Source organism: Salmo salar, chromosome ssa09 (assembly GCF_905237065.1).
Source record: "Salmo salar chromosome ssa09, Ssal_v3.1, whole genome shotgun sequence".
Classification (NCBI taxonomy): Eukaryota; Metazoa; Chordata; class Actinopteri; order Salmoniformes; family Salmonidae; genus Salmo; species Salmo salar.
Genome location: NC_059450.1, coordinates 62,226,784 through 62,237,355, shown reverse-complemented (window position 1 = coordinate 62,237,355; position 10,572 = coordinate 62,226,784).

The following is a 10,572-nucleotide window of genomic DNA, read 5'->3' as shown; positions in this document are numbered from 1 at the left end:
CAATCTGAGGTGCAGTTAACTCGAATGAACTTAACTTATAACTCTGGGTCTTCCTTTCCTGTGGCGGTCCTCATGATAGCCAGTTTCATCATAGCGCTTGATGGTTTTTGCGACTGACTGCAATTGCAGAAACTTTGAAAGTTCTTGAAATGTTCCACATTGACTGACCTTCATGTCTTAAAGTAATGATGGACTGTCATTTCTCTTTGCTTATTTGAGCTGTTCTTGACATAATGTGGACTTTGTCTTTTACCAAATAGGTCAATCTTCTGTGTACCACCCCCACCTTGTCACAACACAACTGATTGGCTCAAATGTATTGAGAAGGAAAGAAATTCCACAAATTAACTTTTAGCAATGCACACCTGTTAATGGAAATGCATTCCAGGTGACTACCTCAGGAAGCTGGTTGAGATAATGCCAAGAGCGTGCAAAGCTGTCATCAAGGCAAAGGGTGGCTACTTTGAAGAATCTCAAATCCCAAATATATTTTGCTTTGTTTAACACTTTTTTTTGGTTACTACGTGGCTACTTTGAAGAATCTCAAATACCAAATATATTTTGCTTTGTTTAACACTTTTTTATTTCATAGATTTGATGTATTCACAATTATTCTACAATGTAGAATATAGTAAAAAATAAAGAAAAACTGTTGAATGACTAGGTGTGTCCAAACTTTTGACTGGTACTGTATATGTATGTGTATGATATGTGTATATATGTACACACATATATACACCGGTATACATCATTTTAATAGCAGGATACTGTAAAGTCCATTTGAATCCTAAGCAACCTGCCTGCACATAGTTTGAAAGATACAATACCAACATAGCTACTGTAGTAGGTCAAAGCTGTGTGTTGGAAAACCTTGGTAGAGCATGGGAGGAATTGGCATTGTGGTTCTCGTGAATTTCCTTTCTTTTTTTAGCTTCAGACCAATGCCTACTTCTCACTTAAAACGGAGTTCTTAGTTTTTATTTTCCATGTTTTTTACACCGGAAGGTGATTATGCAAAATAATTGTACAACATTATAATACATCATAACACAGCAATAAAAGTTAAGTAAAAGTAAACAATAATGAGAAATGGCAACAGAAATAATGTAGTTGTTAGTATTTAATATTAACAACTGATTTTCCAGGGGGGAGCCCAAAACCTATTTAAACCAATATGGAGTTAACTGTAAAAAAAAATTCCCCCTGATCTCTCTTAAGACAATCAATCGAGCAAGCTCCTGGAAAATACACAAATGATCAACATGTATCCATTAGCATGAACATGTACCTTAAAGTTTACTGAAAAAAGGCCTAGTGCGACATTGTCTGTAAACAAAAGTGAGTTATCACTAAATATAAAGTGCATAACCAAATTCATCAGATATAGTAAACTTAGTAAATACAATTCAGGGATGGCCATAATTGCTCTTGACAATCTACAGGTTTATGCAGGCTTTTCTACCACACCTGATTCTACTATTCATGGTGAACCGCTGAGTAGTAGAACCAGGTGTGGTAGCACTGGGCTTGAATAAATAAAAACATGCATAACCCTGTGGCTCGTCAAGAGCAATTTTGGTAACTCCTGAAACAAACAATGCTGAGAAACACCTGTAAAATATAACATTAGACAAGTACAAAACACTGTTAAGAAAAATTATATACACATTTACAAATCAGACATTGGATATGTGCTCTAAATCCTTTAGCTACAAATGTTCTTAGTAATTCTGCACACAGCTGTCCAACTCCAGTAAAAGAGCATACATTCCCACATTTATAAATGGCTGCATAAATATGAAAACAGATGGGAGTACTCACAGATTTAGAACAGAACATAAATGTTTTATTGGTAGTGTGCAAAGTACCATGTGTAGGCTTTGAATTGGCATACACTGTAAGTCGTTTGTCAGCTCCACATGGGGCAGCTTGCATTTCTCTGTGACAGGCACATGCCCACAATCCGCCACTCTGCCATAAAGTCCTGGGCAGTACCGTAGGGATGGCGTGCATCTCACAGATGAGGGCAACGATCTCTTCCTTGAGAGTCTGAGAGCTGGTCTCACCTCCGTTCTAGCAAGACACATGTAGTAGTACATACCACCACACTCACGTGCCTGCCACTCCACGAACCGAAAGGCTCTTTTAAGAGCCACCTAATAAGTGAAAATAAGTGTGTGACAAAATGTATCCTCCGGGAAGCAAACCCACAATTTTCAGATCAACAGGCTGTGACTCTAAACATTACACTACGAACCCTGTTCTTAAAACATTGATCTCGACAGACAATTTAATCTGGCCCGGGGTACACCGGGCTATGTCCTGTCAAATCATCAGGGAGTGAAAGCAGATAAAGCGTTTTTATCAAAAGCAATCACTTTTGCATGTGAAAACACAAATCCTACATGTGCTTAATTATGTCACTTGTTTTTAGTCGACATTGCCATCAGACAGAGCAGGGCACCTGGCTCACACCCAAAGTCAACCCAGTTCCAAATCGAATGCGATCAACTCTCAGCCGGTGCAAAACGCACCAACACAGGCGCTCGGGCGAGATTAATCAAACCCTCTTAATGATTCTGATGTTGTTTTATCTGGGTGCACCGTTTGCAGTACCTGCACCCCTGACTACTATTTACTTGTGGATGGATTTTCTGGGAACACACCGAAAACTGTTCATCAGTGAGCTCAAATTTGGATTATAATAATGACAAGAAGGCAGGAGAGGAAAGTATGCCGGAGCTGGATTATTTGAAAGAGTGATGCTGTCAGTCGAGTCTGGTAAATTGTCTGATGCTAGCATGCATTTGCACATTTGCAGTTTGGGGTTCAACCATGGACTATATGCGGTTCATAACTAGCTTACTGTTTCTTAACAAAGCAATTTCTCGGCTATGGTCTGTGTTGTGGTCTTGGTTGTTCTTAGTCGAGGAAATGTAGTGTAGCTAACTGCAGTGTTTGTCCTGTCAGAAATCTGGCTACCTTGTCTTACCGTAGCTTGGTCTATGGAGTAGCTTACCTAGCTTGTTTTGGAATGCCCATTGCAAGCATTGTAAGGTATCTAGCTAACAGTGTGACAGTTTTCCAAAGTTTGGCGTTGGCTTTGATCCTGCTTTGAACCTATTTAGCTAGCTACCTAGCTAATAAAAACAAAGCCACATTCATTGGCTAGCTACCTTTCTTTGCCTGTTTCTTAGCAAGCTAGCTTTCAGCTGAATGTTGTTAGCGAGCTACAGAGGCTAGCTGCTGGACTTTGGACAAGCAACCTAACATGAAGCTAATGTTAGATAGCTACCTAGCTAATCAAAATATCTGTTTGCATTTATTGAATTGGCATACACTGTAAGTCAGCTTGAATACCACCATATATTTATACCACCAGTAGCCTAGGTTTGTTCGCATACACTTCTTATGACTGGCAGCCTGGTGCAAGCAGCTGTGCTGTTGTCGAGCAAAATACCCGGTGTTAGAAGATGTTAGCATTGTCAGAAATGCTACAAAAAGGTAGCACATCGTTCGTTCTTAATGGACAGAAATGAGCATGTGAGAGCGATAAATTATACAGTCGTGGCCAAAAGTTTTGAGAAAGACACAAATTTTTATTTTCACAAAGTCTGCTGCCTCAGTTTGTATGATGGCAATTTGCATATACTCCAGAATGTTATGAAGAGTGATCAGATGAATTTCAATTAATTGCAATGTCCCTCTTTGCCATTCAAATGAACTGAATCCCCCCGAAACATTTCCACTGCATTTCAGCCCTGCCACAAAAGGACCAGCTCACACCATGTCAGTGATTCTCTCGTTAACATAGGTGTGAGTGTTGACTAGGACAAGGCTGGAGATCACTCGGTCATGCTGATTGTGTTCGAATAACAGACAGGAAGCTTCAAAAGGAGGGTGGTGCTTGGAATCATTGTTCTTCTATTGTCAATCATGGTTACCTGCAAGGAAACACATGCCGTCATCATTGCTTTGCACAAAAAGGGCTTCACAGGCAAGGATATTGCTGCCAGTAAGATTGCAACTAAATCAACCATTTATCGGATCATCAAAAACTTCAAGGAGAGCGGTTCAATTATTGTGAAGAAGGCTTCAAGGCACCCAAGAAAGTCCAGCAAACGCCAGGACTGTCTCCTAAAGTTGATTCAGCACCAGTACAGAGCTTGCTCAGGAATGGCAGCAGGCAGGTGTGAGTGCATCTGCACGCACAGTGAGGTGAAGACTTTTGGAGGATGGCCTGGTGTCAAGAAGGGCAGCAAAGAAGCCACTCCTCTCCAGAAAAAACATCAGGGACAGACTGATATTCTGCAAAAGGTACAGGGATTGGACTGCTGAGGACTGGGATAACGTCATTTTCTCTGATGAATCCCCTTTCCGATTGTTTGGGGCATCCGGAAAAAGCTTGTCCGGAGAAGACAAGGTGAGCGCTACCATCAGTCCTGTGTCATGCCAACAGTAAAGCATCCTGAGACCATTCATGTGTGAGGTTGCTTCTCAGCCAAGGGAGTGGGCTCACTCTCAATTTTGCCTAAGAACACAGCCATGAATAAAGAATGGTACCAACACATCCTCCGAGAGCAACTTCTCCCAACCATCCAGGAACAGTTTGGTGCCGAACAATGCCTTTTCCAGCATGATGGAGCACCTTGCCATAAGGCAAAAGTGATAACTAAGTGGCTCGGGGAACAAAACATCAATGTTTTGGGTCCATGGCCAGGAAACTCCCCAGACCTTAATCCCATTGAGAACTTGTGGTCAATCCTCAAGAGGCAGGTGGACAAACAAAAACCCTCAAATTCTGACAAACTCCAAGCATTGATTATGCAAGAATGGGCTGCCATCAGACAGGATGTGGCCCAGAAGTTAATTGACAGCATGCCAGGGTGGATTGCAGAGGTCTTGAAAAAGAAGGGTCAACACTGCAAATATTGACTCTTTGCATCAACTTCATGTAATTGTCAATAAAAGCCTTTTACACTTATGAAATGCTTGTAATTATACTTCAGTATTCCATAGTAACATCTGACAAAAACATCTAAAGACACTGAAGCAGCAAACTTTGTGGAAATTAATATTTGTGTCATTCTCAAAACTTTGGCCACGACTGTACATTTAATCAAAACTGCCCCTACAAATTTATTCAGTCCGAAAGGGGGCGAGTCTAATGGTCACTGTATGGACGCTGTCTCGTTCTTATCCGACGCCTAGATATTGAGCTTGTTCTGGGCAAGAAACATTATGACGACGGTAATGCTAACAACCCTGTTAAAAATCTGGTATGTGGTTCTTGGTAACGAACGGGTGGCTCATGACGAGTGGTCATGTGTGTCTTGTCTTGTGTACCTCCAATGAAGTTGATTTGTACATTTTCAGATTGGTGACATATTGGCTTAGATATGATGGTAGGAAGATTTGAATTTAACATTGAGCTTCAATCAATGCCTGTATATTGTGGGGGCTATTGCCCCTACATTAATTTCCACATGAGAGGTGATACTATTAAGAAAGGTACCATTTGGACTCAAGTCAGCTTTTTTTTTGTAATGATCTTTTCTGTTTTCCCAGCAAATATCAAGCTTTTACCCAGCGGCCAAGGTGTTGTCAGTGTCTGCATTCCGACAGACATGAGAGTCTCATAAAAAAAATTGACAAACAACAGAAATGCCAGCGTGGGTAAATACTGGTGAACAAACAGAGCCTTGTAGGAAAAAATGTCAAAGGGCTGTCTTGTCTTCCACAATATTTAGATTGGGATCAAGAGATTTCCTCCTTAATTATTAAATTATTGTATATATGACACAGACAGATGGTAGCACAAACAAAACATGTTCTAAAACTAAAACATGAGGTAAAAAAAAGCACTTAATGATTTTGAGTAGAAATGTGAATTGAGGATTGAGCACTGTGCATTTATCGCCTTCTCATTGTGGGTTAGTCAGTGCATGAGACTTTGGTGATACCAGAAGATCTCAATGATTGTGTGTGAAACTCCATAGGACCCTTTTACTATGCTATTCTACCTTCATAACTCCTGCTCTTTTAAAGACGAGACATGGGCAATTTGATGCCACATTCTATAGAAACTGCGTCTTTTAATGGGTAAATTATGACTGATCAGACAGTGGCAATTGTAAAGCTGGCACTGAAGCATGGAAATGAATTCAAGAGCATCCGTTGCATAGCTTAACCGAGAGGAATTATTGTAGGCAGCTAGTTGTGGTTCACAAGTAGACACATCTTCATGACATCTCTGGTGATTAATGTATTTGTCTATTTTCTACTATTATATAAGTTGGAGGTAAAGTCAGTCATTCACATGGTTGTGACCGTATGTTATAAACAAAATTGCCATGCAAATTCAGACATGGGTACAAAAGAAAATGTAGTTTTCAATCCTCAAATTGGATTTGATTAGAAATCCACAGTGGTAACAAAATGACCCATTTTGTGTTGAGATCATGGCCCGTTTGCTATACCCGTTTGCTAAGCTTTACGTGGGTTGAATTTGCTTAAACCCACAAAATAAACCAACAAATGTGCCATGTTTAATGAACACGGCGAAGAGCATACTTACTGAGCTCCCACTTAATCGTCATAAAGGAGGAAATACAGTATGTGTGTTTGTGAGTCTCTTAAAGAAAGAGAGAGGAAAGTGAGAGAGAGATATTGGGATGGATACAAAGCTCCGACTGCTATGGAAGGACGCGCCGCTTTAAGTCACTAAAGACTAGCAGTGGAGGCCCCTGTTTTATCAGCAAATCCTTGCCATTATACTGCTAATGCCAGGCATAGCCTGTGACATCCCCAGCCTTGCTCTGACACCACTAAAAGGCTTTAGCTTCTGTGTCACTGGCACACTCTGAATCAGTGGAGGAAACCCCAGGCCCGAGGATAGGAATATAATTATAGAATATAATCTTGGATTCTAGAATATATTTATAATTACAGTATATGGACCCAAGCCTCTCTCTGTAATGAGAGGCCAAGCAGTTGGATTGTTTTGAAGATGTGGACATTGGACAAGTATATTTCTTGCTGTGGGGGGAGGACAGCTCATAATAAAGGCTGGAAAGGAGCTACTGGAATGGCATCAAACTGTCTGGTGTATTTGATACCATTCCACACATTTTGCTTCAGCCATTACCACAAGCCTGTCCTATCCAATTAAGGTGCCACCAACCTCCTGTGATTTCTTGTCATAGCCTATATGTTCTATTTTTTTTTATCTGAATATAGCTTTAGCCTATTGTACACGGATCCCACATCTTGAAACACCTACAGTATTTCAGACTGTCAGTTTTCATTATGAGTCAGCAAAAGATAGACAGCAAAGGCCTTAAACAGGATTATAGCAACCCACACTTTGTTCACAATGCATATCTCCCCCCCCCAAAACACACACACACACACACACACACACACACACACACACACACACACACACACACACACTTTCTGCATGACAGGCTAAGCTGTTGTTTTGTCTGTCAACAAAAGTAAGATAGTAATTGTGAGATTACTACTGTATGTCCCTGCCACTCCTCTGTCTGGTTTCATCCCCATCCCTCGCTGTAACTGACACATGTGTGGGACATAGTAAATAATGACACACCTAAAGACATTGTGGCTTGTTGTCAATATGATCTGTGATACTCACCTTTTTTGTTACACTGTAAAAAGATTCATTTTTACAAAACATTCAATACAGTTAATGTTACTTTTAAAGTTGAATTAAAATATTCATATTTACTTTATTTTGCCGTTTTAAAAATTAAAGGTAAGGGAAAAAAACGTAATTACAGACACTATAATGAAAACAGATGCAAATGGAAATTTGAGAAAAAAAATGGAACTCTGTAAATTTACAGAAGATGCTAAGCGGGTTCCTTGGGACATCCTTACCCTTACCTTAACCCCTACCCTAAAAAAATGGTGCAGTACACACTCTGCTCTTCTATCCCTCGTGCAATGATGTCCAAGTGTTCATTGTTTGAAGTAGCGTCTTTGTTGTTTTAATAGTTCAAATGGACAGTGGTAGAAAAAGTTCTCATTTGTCATACTTGAGTAAAAGTATAGATACCTGAATAGAAAATGACTCAAGTAAAAGTGAAAGTTACCCAGTAAAATACTACTTGAGTAAAAGTCTAAAAGTATTTGGTTTTAATATAATAATTGTATAATAATTTAAAACAAACCAGATGGCATCGTGTTCTTGTTTTTTAAATGTACAGATAGCCAGGGGCATGCTCCGACACTCAGACTTAATTTACAAACTAAGCATGTGTTTAGTGAGTCTGCCAGATCAGGGGCAGTAGGGATGACCAGGGATGTTCTCTTGATAAGTGTGTGACTTAGACAATTTCCCTGTACTGCTAAGCATTCAAAATGTAACGAGTACTTTTGGGTGTCAGGGAAAATGTACAGAGAAAAAAGTACATACTTTTCTTTAGGAATGTAGTGAAGTAAAAGTTGTCAAATATATAAATAGTAAAGTACAGATACCCCAAAAAACTACTTAAGTAGTGCTTTAAGCTATTTTTACTTAAGTACTTTACACCACTGCAAATAGACATGTCAGTTTCACCGCTACAAATTCCAGCGTAAACTGTTTTACATTTCAACTTCAATGTGGTGATTTTGGAGTTGCTTATCCCAAGGAACCCACTTAGACTTTTCCATAAATTTACGGCACACAGGAAGTATGTCTGCTCAAACCAGAGAGGAAGAGGCGGCGCGAAAGGGTTTACTCCACCCAAAATCTGTCCAGGAAAATAAGATTAGGAAGTGAGGAATGAGAGAGTGTCGAATTTGGTCAACAAAAAAATGTAATAGCTAATTTGCTACGTGAGGCTTATTTGATCTAATATAAGTTTTGTAATGGTTATATTGAAGTTGTGCCTGTTATTCACATGCATATCTGCCCTCTGATTGGCTAGAGTAGTCCCACCTGATCTCACCTCCTCCCACCTGCCTTTCACCTTCGAGAACATGTATTTCCAATGTTAGAGCGGTCAGTCTTTTATCTTGTCAATATAATAGCTCATCTTTGCTTAAACTAAAATTAAAGGTACCTAATGTGCAGAGTATCAAAATACTCAAACATTTGTAAATACATTTTTTTTAGGGGGGTGCAATTGCAGATATAATCTTATGGCTCTGAAATGTCAATCTGGGTTCAGTCTGGAACAGAATGTTTAAATTATTTAATTAGAAAAGTACAGACATTTAATGACTAAATAAAGATAATACCCTTCTTTCTTTCTAATCACATCATCAAATATATTCATTCATGTTCATCACACATTTGTTAAAGCTGATATTTTCTTTCTGGTTTCTGACACCCAAAGTCAGTAAACTACTTGCTAGTTATCAATACAATGTGGTAAGGTTGTACTTTTTGTGAAATACCCCTTCCATGAAGATTTTCGTATTGGTATAGAACAAGAGGAAAACAACAATGCCTCTCCAAAGGTCCATTAAATATCCTCTAAGGCACATGTATTTATTTGATTTTACCATAAAGAGCTTATGGCCAGTCTTCTGAAAATGTGGTGAAAATGAATCTAAGTCATTAAAAATAAGGACCAGAACCTATGATAAAAATAATCAAGGACTTGGGACTATAAGGTTCTATCTGCAAAATGTATAGTTTTGAGATTATGAGTATTTGTCAAGTCCCAGATCTCAGAACTGTTTTGTGATGTCTTCCTCTTTCATGACTCAATAAGTATTTCACCCCTCAATAAAATTATTTTGATTGACAACCCAGCGTTGTGTGATTGGATTTCTGATAGAACCTTATAGCACCAAGTTAAAAGGTGTTTGCACAGATAGAACTTCCTAATTTTTCATTTCTTTCATCGTAAATGTACTTCTTTTTTTATCTGACATGTAAAGGACCACATAAAGAGCAACTATGTGAAAAACTTTAAAAAATAATAATAATTAAATGCCAAATAGAACCTGATAGTCCCAAGGTCACGAAATGTCACTAAATAATTTACAATTAGTGCAATTCTGCATAACCGCTGAAATCCCTAGCAAGCAATGCTAGGTGGACACTCGAAGTTGAAAGGGCAATGTTGATTTTGTGCAATGGAGGAACTAAGAAGAAAGCTGTTTGAGAAAGTGTTTGTGTTTGCTGAGTGAGGTAAGTAAATACATTATTTGACACATTTTTTACCTGGTTTGGTGGTTACACCAAACAGCTTTATCTATAGGGCTACGCTAACCTAAAGCCAGTTAGACAATATTGTTGCTAGCCACTCTAGCCACAAATGTACCTTTTTTATTTACCTTTGATTTAATAAAACATTTAAAATATAGTTCAACTCTCTACTCTCTTTTGACCTTAGAGAGAACTAAGAGATAGAAACCTGTATGGAGTTGAAGTCCCTTAGAGCTGTATGAAAGTTTCTAAGATCATGCCTAGTGTTCTAAAAACACTCTGAAAACCTGAGAAAGACACTTTGGAAGAGCATTATCCCCAAACCCCATCCTAAACATTCTGGGAGCCAAAATCGCTATCTTCTCATTTGTGTAATATTCACCTGAAAGGCTAGAAGATGA